This window comes from Podarcis erhardii (genome assembly GCF_964252035.2).
Source record: "Podarcis erhardii genome assembly, chromosome: 14".
In the NCBI taxonomy this organism is placed as follows: Eukaryota; Metazoa; Chordata; class Lepidosauria; order Squamata; family Lacertidae; genus Podarcis; species Podarcis erhardii.
This window is the reverse complement of record NC_138503.1, coordinates 8,236,799-8,247,750: the sequence shown is the minus strand read 5'-3', so window position 1 is coordinate 8,247,750 and position 10,952 is coordinate 8,236,799. Positions and strand designations below refer to the sequence as shown.

Sequence of the window (10,952 nt, the reverse complement as noted above, 5' to 3'; positions counted from 1 at the left end):
TACCACTTTAGCTAATGGGGCCTCCCGCTGCTCCCGTGCCTCCGCCGCACAATTTCTGTTCCCATCCTGAAGCAAAGTTCTTAACCTGAGGTACTATTTATGGGTTAGCAGAGTCTGTAACCTGACTCGTCTTTAACCTGAAGCGTCTGTAACCCGAGGTACCACTGTAATAATCATTTATTATTTGTACCCCACCTATCTGGCTGGGTTTCCCCAGCCACTCTGGGTGGTTTCCAACAAAGATTAAAAATACATAAAAATGTCACACATTAAAAACCTCCCTAAACAGGGCTGCCTTCAAATGTCTTCTAAATGTCAGGTAGTTGTTTATCTCTTTGACATCTGATGGGAGGGCGTTCCACAGGGCAGGTACCACTACCGAGAAGGCCCTCTGTCTGGTTCCCTGTAACTTGGCTTCTTGCAGTGAGGGAACCGCCAGAAGGCCCTCGGCGTTGGACCTCAGTGTCAGGGCAGAATGATGGGGGTAGAGACACTCCTTCAGATATACTGGACCGAGTCGTTGCAAGAGGCTTGTTAGTCTTTAAAGGTACCACAAAGCTCTTCATTGTTTTTCAGCAAGTGACTTCTTTTTCCCCTGGAATGGAAAATTCCTAATCAAGCCACCACCAGCAGCCTAATTCACAAACAGCATCCCTTAAACATCCAACATAGACCATTTTTTCAGACTATTGTAAGCCTACCTCAAACCTTGCCAAACTAATTGAACTCCCTGGGGCTTATCCTCTCTGAATTCCCTGGAGCACCACAGGACTCCTAAGAGGCTAATTTCCTATGGAGCTCCACCCACAGCCTAAAACTGGTGGATGAGTCAGCTGGTTTCAGTGAAACTTTACCATGTAATGGTCTAGGCCTGTGCTATTCTGCTCTGCCAAGTGAAGAGATGGTCCTTTCCCCCCTCCCAGGTTCTTTTACATCCCGCTGATGGATGCTGAACAACAGATGTTTTCTTGATGGCCACTAATAGCTTGGCCCACTCATCTGTCTAAAGGCTTTTTATGGATGGCACCTGAAGCTATACCCACCTGCAGGGTGGAGAGGCAAAAAGGAACTGTGTGTGATGCTTGCAGTGAGGAAAATGACTGCAGTTTGGAGCCCCTGGAAATGGACCTCAGGGCTGCAGCTCTTTGGGCCTACCAAGCACAGCCTCTGAGAAGGAAGAGTGGGTGACTCTGGCATCTTCCGCTGCCAGAGCCCTTTCCAGATGTGCAGCATGATTTTCTAACTCACTCTCCTTGCTTCTGAGTGCCAGGGAGCAGCAAGGGAGAGAAAGAGAGCCCTAGAAACTGCTGACTGCCAAGAAGGGATAACGGGCCAAGTGCCCTGAGAATGGCAGCAGTGATGGTGCTATCTCCACACATTGCAGAGAGAGACACTGAGGCCTGGTTCACACATGGCTGCAGTTTATTAAACCACGGCTTAGCATTATGTGTGAACCCAGCCCAGCAGCTTAGTGTTGTTTATGAACTACATTTAAAGGTCACTTGTTAACCAAGGCAAGTGTGCCAGCTTGCCCTCACAATTGAGGGGGCCGGTGCCATGTGATGTGCGCACGCTGCGCAACATGCCGGTGTCATGCGTGCATGATGTGCAATGTGCTCGCACCATGCACACACACCATGCAACATGCTGACACCATGAGTGCATGCAACAGGCTGACATGTCGCATGCATGCCACGTAAGAGCGTGCCACACAGCTTGCGCAAGTGACGTGAGCACATTGCACTGCCTGCGTGCACATGGTTGCCACAGAATTTGGGGGGCCCTTGGCCCTGCAGCCCTCCTAGATGGCGCCCCTGAATCAAGGTTTGTAGCTAGTTTATAAGCCTTAGATAACATTAAGCAGTGCTTAGTGTTACATGGGAAACTAGACCTCTTCATTAATGATGGTTAAGCAGCTGTCTCTGTAGGAAAGCTGCAGTGGATAAGTCATTTCTTCTTGAACCTCCATCAGAAGAGCCCTGCTGGATCAAACCAAAAGTCTGTCTAGTCCAGTAGCCTGTTTACATGGTCTCCAGATACCCATGGACAGCCTACAAGCAGGGCATGAGTACAACAGCCCTCTCCCACTTATGCTTGGCCAAGCTGGGTGGTGCTGATGAGACCTCAAAGACAACATCACTTGCTAGGACCCAAGATTTAGCTGCTGCCATCTGAAAGAGTCTCTGGCCCTTGGGGAAGGGCTGTAGCTCAGTGGCAGAACATCTGCTTGGCATGCGAAAAGGTCCCAGGTTCTATCCCTGGTGTCTCCAGCAAGGACTGGGAAAGACCTATGTTTGAAACTCGGAAGAGCTGCTGCCAGCCAGTGTTGACAATACAGAGCTAGGTGGAATAATGGTCTGACTTGGTATAAAGCAGTTTCGTATGTTCAGGTGATGTGGCAATGCCGCTGGGAGGCAGAGCTCGGGGTGAAGGAAACAAGTCAAGCATTCCCCACTCTGGGAGCCGACACAGTGCCTCGGTGGCCATGCCGTACACATTCTTTCCAAAGATGCCAGCTATTTCTGGAGAGTCTGGTTTTCTTAATTAAATTCCTAATTATCTGGTTGCTTGTTAATTAGGATTGTAAGGATAACTGGCAGCAAGAGGCTGCTAAAGAGGCAATTACCCAGGAAGAAGCCATCTCACTATGGTTTTTCACTTGTGAGAGCTGGTTTGCTAAGGATCTCCACCAGCTGGGGACCTTCACTCGCTTCCGCCAGTCCCTTCTTGGCTCTGGTTTTGGGTTGTTTGCAGCTGGGGCTCTTCAAAGATGCAGCTCTGCTTAGCTCCTCCAGCTGAGCCTGGGCGTTTGACAATACTTTCTGGGCTGCAGCCGCTGACAGAAGCCCCATACCAGAGTTGGCCGTTGGAACAAGCTGCTGCTGCTGCTGCTTTTGCTCTCAGGAGGGAATCTGGAGAGCTGCAATCCAAACGGGGAAGAATAAAAAAAAAACTTACAGTGGCAAGAAAATGTGCATTTGATTTTTAAAAACTGGCTCTTTTCTGCTTTCGATCCCACCTGACCAGCATTCACACTGTGTACAAATAGCATGAAAGAGGTTCAGAAGTGCTTTTTGGGAATGGTTACACGGCACATTTCAGCCAGCTCTGAGCCTGCCAGGGAGCTGCAGTTCTGTGAGGGGACAAGGAATCTCCAGCAAAAACCAAACAAACTTCCAAAGGCTACAGATTGCTGTTGTCTTGCGGGGGGGGGGGGCTGTAGCTCAGTGGTGGGGCACCTGCTTCACATTCAGAAGGTCACAGGATCAATCCCTAGCATCCCTGCAGCCTAGGACACATGTACCTAGAATCATAGAATCATAGAGTTGGAAGAGACCACAAGGGCCATTGAGTCCAACCCCCTGCCAAGCAGGAAACACCATCAGAGCACTCCTGACATATGGTTGTCAAGCCTCTGCTTAAAGACCTCCAAAGAAGGAGACTCCACCACACTCCTTGGCAGCAAATTCCACCTATGGGACCGCCTCTCCTGGTATCCCCCACGGACGACCTTAAGGTCCACAAATGACAACATTTTGGAGGCCCCAAGCCGCAAGGTGGTTAGATTGGTCTCAACTAGGGCCAGGGCCTTTTCAGTACTGGCCCCGGCTTGGTGGAACGCTCTGTCACAAGAGACTAGGGCCCTGCGGGACTTGACATCTTTCCACAGGGCCTGCTAGACAGAGCTGTTCCGCCTGGCCTTTGGTTTGGACTCAGTCTGACCCTTATGTTTTCCCTCCCCTTATAGTTTTGATTTATGGGCTGCTATTAAAATGAGGCTGCATTTTAAATTTCATTTTAACCTGTATTTTAAATTGTCCCTGCCATTATGTTTTTACTGTTATTTTACTGGTGTTAGCTGCCCTGAGCCCGGCTCTGGCTGGGGAGGGCGGGGTATAAATAAAATTTATTATTATTATTATTATTATTATTATTATTATTATTATTACTACTACTACTACTATCATCTCTGGGTAGGGCTGGGAGGGAACCTTGACTGAAACCCCAAAGAGCTTCTGTTAGTGAAGACGGTTCTGGACTACAGGGATCAATGGTCTAACTTGCTAGAAGACAGCTTCCTATGTTCTCAAATCATGCTAGTTTTTTCCAGCCAGATGCTGTAGATGTGTTCTTAATGTGTACTAGCAGTCACAGAACAAAGCAATGAATACACAATAAGGCTTGAGGCAAGTTAAAAGACCAACAGAGTCATTATGGTATAAGTTTTCATTGGCTAAAGCAGCCTTTATCAACCTGTGGGTCCCCAGATGTTGTTGAACTACAACTCCCATCACCCCTAGCTAGCAAGGCCAGAGCACAGGGATGATGGGAGTTGTAGTCCAACAACATCTGGGGACCCACAGGTTGAGAAAGGCTGGGCTAAAGTCAGTTTCAATCAGCTGTATGACTGTGGAGTGCAGCAGATTGAAGATATGAATTATGCTTTCCCTTCCAGGCATGGGAAATAGGTTTGGCAAGGAGATGGGTGCTTATTGAACATTCATCCTGATTTGTTTCTGGGGAGGTTAGATGATGTTGCATCAAGCAAGTGTCATCCCACACTTCCCCTTCACTTTCCTTCTTGCAAAAAGTCCAGTATTTTGGGGAAGTGGATTTATTGCACAGGGCCTCTCAATCAACTCTCTTTGCACAACTTGAATTTGCTGAGATGTGATTTTTAGCCCTGTTTAGGAAAGTTTTTAATGACTGATGTTTTCATGTATTTTTAATCTTTTGTTGGAAGCCACCCAGAGTGGCTGGGGAAACCCAGCCAGATGGGTGGGGTAGAAATAAATTATTATTATTATTATTATTATTATTATTATTATTATTATTATTATTATTATCCCACTGGAAAACAGCAACAGCCTGCAAGTGGCCCCTATCTCTCCAATCCCTCCCCATCTTGCTAAGGCTGACATCCACTACCCTGCAAAGTCATTAAGCCACCATGTGGATTGTTTCAGGGTTACCTGGCTGAGGACTCAAGGGCATCCTGATCAAATTTGCAGATGACACCAAACTGGGAGGGGTGGCTAACACCGGAGAGGACAGGATCACACTTCAAAACGACCTTGACAGATTAGAGAACTGGGCCAAAACAAACAAGATGAATTTTAACAGGGAGAAATGTAAAGTATTGCACTTGGGCAAAAAAAAATGAGAGGCACAAATACAAGATGGGTGACACCTGGCTTGAGAGCAGTACATGTGAAAAGGATCTAGGAGTCTTGGTTGACCACAAACTTGACATGAGCCAACAGTGTGACGCGACAGCTAAAAAAGCCAACGCAATTCTGGGCTGCATCAATAGGAGTATAGCATCTAGATCAAGGGAAGTAATAGTGCCACTGTATTCTGCTCTGGTCAGACCTCACCTGGAGTACTGTGTCCAGTTCTGGGCACCACAGTTCAAGAAGGACACTGACAAACTGGAACGTGTCCAGAGGAGGGCAACCAAAATAGTCAAAGGCCTGGAAACGATGCCTTATGAGGAACGGCTAAGGGAGCTGGGCATGTTTAGCCTGGAGAAGAGGAGGTTAAGGGGTGATATGATAGCCATGTTCAAATATATAAAAGGATGTCACATAGAGGAGGGAGAAAGGTTGTTTTCTGCTGCTCCAGAGAAGCGGACACGGAGCAATGGTTCCAAACTACAAGAAAGAAGATTCCACCTAAACATTAGGAAGAACTTCCTGACAGTAAGAGCTGTTCGACAGTGGAATTTGCTGCCAAGGAGTGTGGTGGAGTCTCCTTCTTTGGAGGTCTTTAAGCAGAGGCTTGACAACCATATGTCAGGAGTGCTCTGATGGTGTTTCCTGCTTGGCAGGGGGTTGGACTCGATGGCCCTTGTGGTCTCTTCCAACTCTATGATTCTATGATTCTATGATTCTATGGTGACACATGTTTTTAGACATACATCATTTCACGGCACAGTAATTCAGTTTTACTAGCAAACTGGAGGTTAAACTAACTCCTTTCCAGCCCTAGGAGGATCACAGGGACCATTCACAAGACACACCTACACATTGCAGCTGACACACTACAGGGGTCAGCAAACTTTTCCAGCAGGGAGCCGGTCCACTGTCCCTCAGACCTAGTGGGGGGCTGGACTATATATTTTTTTTGGGGGGGTGGAATGAAGAAATTTATATGCCCCATAAATAACCCAGAAATGCTGTGCTGGTCCCAGGGGGAGGTTACCGTGAGGTGTGGTCAGAGTCCGGTCCTGGGTCCTGGGTCTGAGGATCCGGCGGGGACTCCTGGACAGGCTGGGACTCCTCAGGTTCAGCTTCTGAATCAGATTCCCAGGCCATCACAAATGCATTTTAAATAAAAGCACAGATTCTACTCATGTAAAAACACCAGGCAGGCCCCACAAATAACCCAGAGATGCATTTTAAATAAAATGACACATTCTACTCATGTAAAAACACCAGGCGGGCCAGATTTAGAAGGTGATTGGGCCAGATCCGGCCCCCGGGCCTTAGTTTGCCTACCCATTCACTAAGAAGTCACAACACACAGTTTGGAAAGCTCTGCCTTAGAAGATCAATCAGTGGCCTTTTTCCCCACCACTGCCCAAATAGGAACAAGATGGCATAGTGGAACGGCTTTTGGTTTTGCAAGAAAAGCTTTCAGTGCCTAGGAAATCTCCACTGCCTCCTCCATCCGCACTGAATCCCAATGCTCAGGAGGTGTGACCATCTAAGCCTCCAAGGATCCATGGTCTCTAGAGTGTTTGCCAGCTGGGGGAAATTATGAACAAAAGGATTGCCTGGTGCAAATTATAATACCTGCAAATTAGGCTCTTTGTAGCATCCTCACATATCTGTCATGAAAGAAAAAGAGGCTTGATGAGGTTTGAGTTCCTTTCAAGGCTCCTATAGTTTGGTCTGAAGCTGCAATCATCTACACAGTTACCTGGAATGAACACGCTAGGACTTTCTTCTGAGTGGACATAGAAAGGGCTTGATTTTATTGGTTTACAAGACTTTATTGCTAGACCCATTCTTCAAAAAAGAAACGAGAAAAAAATGAAGTATACTGTATATTGAACTTGTATTTTAATGCATGTATGTCATTAATATTAGAGGAGAGAAATATAAAGCTCATCAAATCAAAATCAGGTAATCAAAGTGTGTGTTACCCATGTGTGTTTCTGCTGATATGCAATTTAAAACTGAAACCTAATATGTTCCTTACAACTTTGATATTGTCATGATATTTCATAGGCCGTAACAAGCAAGAGCTGCATATATATATATGTATATTTGTGTGTGTGTCCCCACCCACTGCATTTTTAAAATCGTGTTTTATTAGCATTTCCTAAGAAACAAAATGTACAAAACTGCAACCTAAGAAAAACAATATGTTTTACATGATATTTTGAGCCTGACGATACCACCCTGAAGGGGCCATTTTCACTACAAAATGAATGAAAACCAGAGAATGAGATTACCATTATTCGTACATAGGAGGTTTTATTAAAAAACAAACAAACACCAGAATACCAGCCAGAATACCAAAAATCATAATAATGGGAGACCTGAATGGAGTGCCCTCATTGGAAATGGATAGGACCATTAGAAGAAAGAGACAAAGGGAGGGAAACTTCGAAAAACTTTCTTTGATATGGCCCAAACTTTGAATCTGGTAGACATCTGGAGAATAAGGCATTTAATGGATGAGCAGTTCACGTATTATTCTCATGTCTATGAGAGCAGTGTGAGAATAGATGCCATTTGGCTCACTAAAGAGTTGGAAGTAAAAGTGAGGAAAATTGAGATAAATCCGAGGTTTTTATCGGACCATAACCCAATGTTTATGGAAATGCAAAAGGAAGAACAGTCAACTTTTAGATGAGACTTAATGATGATTTATTGGATGATCAAATATAGTAGACAATGCAAAAACAAATAATTTAGAAGAATATTTCAAATTAAATTTAAATAAAGAAACTAAAATCCAAATGGTATGGGAGGCAAGCAAAGCAGTTATGAGAGGTCTTTTTATACAACAAAATACTGCAAAAAAAAAAAGAAAAAAAGATCTAGGGAAACAAAGAAAAAAGAAATTTTGGATGCCATATCAAAGAAAGAAAAAGATTTAGGAAGAAATCCAAACAGTCAATAAAACAGGCCATAAAATTATTACAATCTCAATATTCAATGATAATTAATGAGGAAATAACATGGAAGGTAAAAAAAAAAATTAAACAGAAAATTTTTGAACATGCAAATAAGCCAGGAGATTTGTTAGCATGGCAACTAAGGAGAAGTCAATTGATGTACCATATAGGAAAAATTAATTCCAATGGGAAAATTATAGAAAAAAGCAAAAGAAATAAGAGAGACTTTAAAAAAATATTTTCAGAATTTATATAAAAGAGGAAACGAAAAAATAATGGACATTCAGGAATATATAAAAAAGAGTCATCTGCCAAAGATAAAACAAGAAGAGATAGTATCTTTAAATATGCAAAAAACAGACCAAGAATTTTTTTTAAAAAAAAATATTTATTACTTTTAAACACTACAAAAAAGGAAAGAAAAAAGAAAAAAGACAAAAAGAAAAAAAGACAATACAATACAATATGAAAACATTACACAACACTAACACAATAAGCTAAACAAAACAAAACGAAAAACAATTTAACACACATCATACAATTTCAATGTCATATCTTTCATTTACTTGTTTCAACGACCTCACACCTCCCTTTTTGTATTCCACTTCTATTAATTGTTTCAGCAATTCCTTTCCATCTTTCTCTGTTTTCTGTCCTATATTTATCTTAACATATTCTAACCTTATTTTTCCCTAATACTCTAATAATCTATCTATACTTAATTCCTTATAACATTTCTACTAAAGCCATATAACTTCATTCCAACATTTTTCCAACATTCGTCAATTTTACAGTATTTCTATAAATAGTCTTTAAACTTTTTCCAATCTTCTTCCACCGTCTCTTCTCCCTGCTCTCGGATTCTGCCAGTCATTTCCGCCAATTCCATATAGTTCATCAACCTGGTAATCTTCTGTCCGATGCTCTTAACTATTTTCCAAGTCCCTTCTGCAAGTCTTCTTCGTATTTATACATGCACTTTACTTTGTCTTCTACTGATCTTATTTTTATTTTCCTTCCTTTGAGGCTGAAGAGTAGATCTCGGGGAAACTCCCACCTAGAGATGATTTTGTTCCTTCTCAACAGGGCAACCAAATCTCCGTAGTTAAACCCAAAATCCAAAAGATATTTCGGGACGTCTTTCAAAATTTCCACTATTGACTGTTGTTCTTCTAGGTTCTTCTGGTAGTTCCAACAGTCTCTTGTTTTTTTCTTCTCTTTTTTCCCTCCTCTTCCAAGTCTGAAGGCCCTCACAATTTTAATCTCTTCTTGACCCTAGTCCAGGTCCCAAAAATCAGCAAATTCCTGCATGATGAAATCCATCAAACTCTTCTTCTCCAGTTCAAGTAGGGCTCTAATCCTCAAAATCTGATTTTCTTTAAATTCAGTCGTAGAAGGCATTGACTCTCTCTCCAACTGTGTTACTTTAGGTTCAACGGCAACAACTTTCTCCCTAGCCTTCTCCACAGTTTGCCATGTCAAAGTAGATTCCTGTATCAATTTCTGAATAGTTTCTGTATTGATGTTCACTTTTTGTCCCAAATTATCAATTTTGGTAGTTACCACATCCACCTTCTTGTTAAGCTGTTCCAGTGAGTTACTTATCTTACTTAATGCGACCGCTAAGGCCTCTTCTATCGACATTCTTAACCGATTCAAGGTCAGTCCCAGAGTCTCACAGCTTTTTATCTTGCAGCTGGAAATTCCCCCAGATCAGCTCTTGTAACAGTTTCAAAAGCTTCCTCTAGAGGGAAACAGTTTCTATTTGTATTAGTCCTTTTAGACACAGTTCAAACAATAAAGTTAGTTTCAATTTTCAGTTACTTTTACTCCTTTTTAAACGCAGACAGAGACACTGGAAACAATGTATTTCTCTTATTTAACTAACTGTCAGTGAACGTTCTAGTCATGGTCAATGAGCATTCCAAAAGACGTCAGTCTTACTAGCAGCCCGTTTCCAGGTTCGGAGCAGTGGTATTTTAGCTTCCTTCACTCTCTTCTGCAAGCATATACAATCCAAAACTTCCCCCCTCTTCTCCTGCTTCCAAGGGGGATTTAATATTTTTTACTGATGGAAATTTAGTCCTTTGCAGTAGGCTTTCCAAGACTTTAGCTTGCAGCCTCTTTGCTTCAGTCTATTTACAAAAGGGGAAGGCGGACTTCCTGTTTTGAACCTCCCCATTTCGGTGCCAAATTAAGACGTTTAAAAATCCAATTCTTCACTCTACTCACGGGTAGTTGCTTTAAGATCAGGAAAAAGTCAGCGCTCTCCGGCAACAGCTATGCGGCTTCAGTCCGTGGAAAAAGCAATCAATTCGAAGCACCGCGCCGTTCACCCCACGTCGCTCCGGATCCCTGAAACCAGGTTTCCCCGTGAGTAGGGGAGGCGCAAAAGGTGCCCGCCGAATCCCACGTTCACAGGCTTCACCCGCCTGTGATTTTTAGTGGGTCTCCGCCTTCGCCATGGCGGCCAGACGCGGATTTCTACAAAGCAAATTCCTCCCAATCAGAGGAATTCCGCCATTACCGGAGGCGCCAACCCGGAAGTCCCAGACCAAGAAATTTTTGATGCAATAAATACACCAAATAAAGGTGGGTAAATCACCAGGACCAGATGGATTATCAGCAAAGTATTATTTAAAAACTTAAAGAACAGCTTGTAAACCCATTAAAAGATATTATGAATGAAGTATTAACAAAAGGGAAAATTCCGGAAACATGGAAGGAAGCATACATTACTTTGATTCCAAAGCAGGATACAGACCTGACCTTGGTCAAAAACTATAGACCTATTTCATTATTGAACAATGATTACAATATA

The 10,952-nt window shown here is 43.2% G+C and overlaps 1 long non-coding RNA gene across 1 annotated transcript; it reads right to left on the bottom strand.

Moving 5' to 3' along the window:
* Window positions 1-416: 416 nt before the first annotated feature.
* On the bottom strand, window positions 417-6,835 carry LOC309329001. Its single transcript, XR_014151003.1, has 3 exons — window positions 6,798-6,835; window positions 2,627-2,920; window positions 417-595 (listed from the first exon to the last, which is right to left on the bottom strand). It is a non-coding gene; the product is annotated as an uncharacterized lncRNA (long non-coding RNA).
* Between the last annotated feature and the right edge of the window lie 4,117 nt (window positions 6,836-10,952).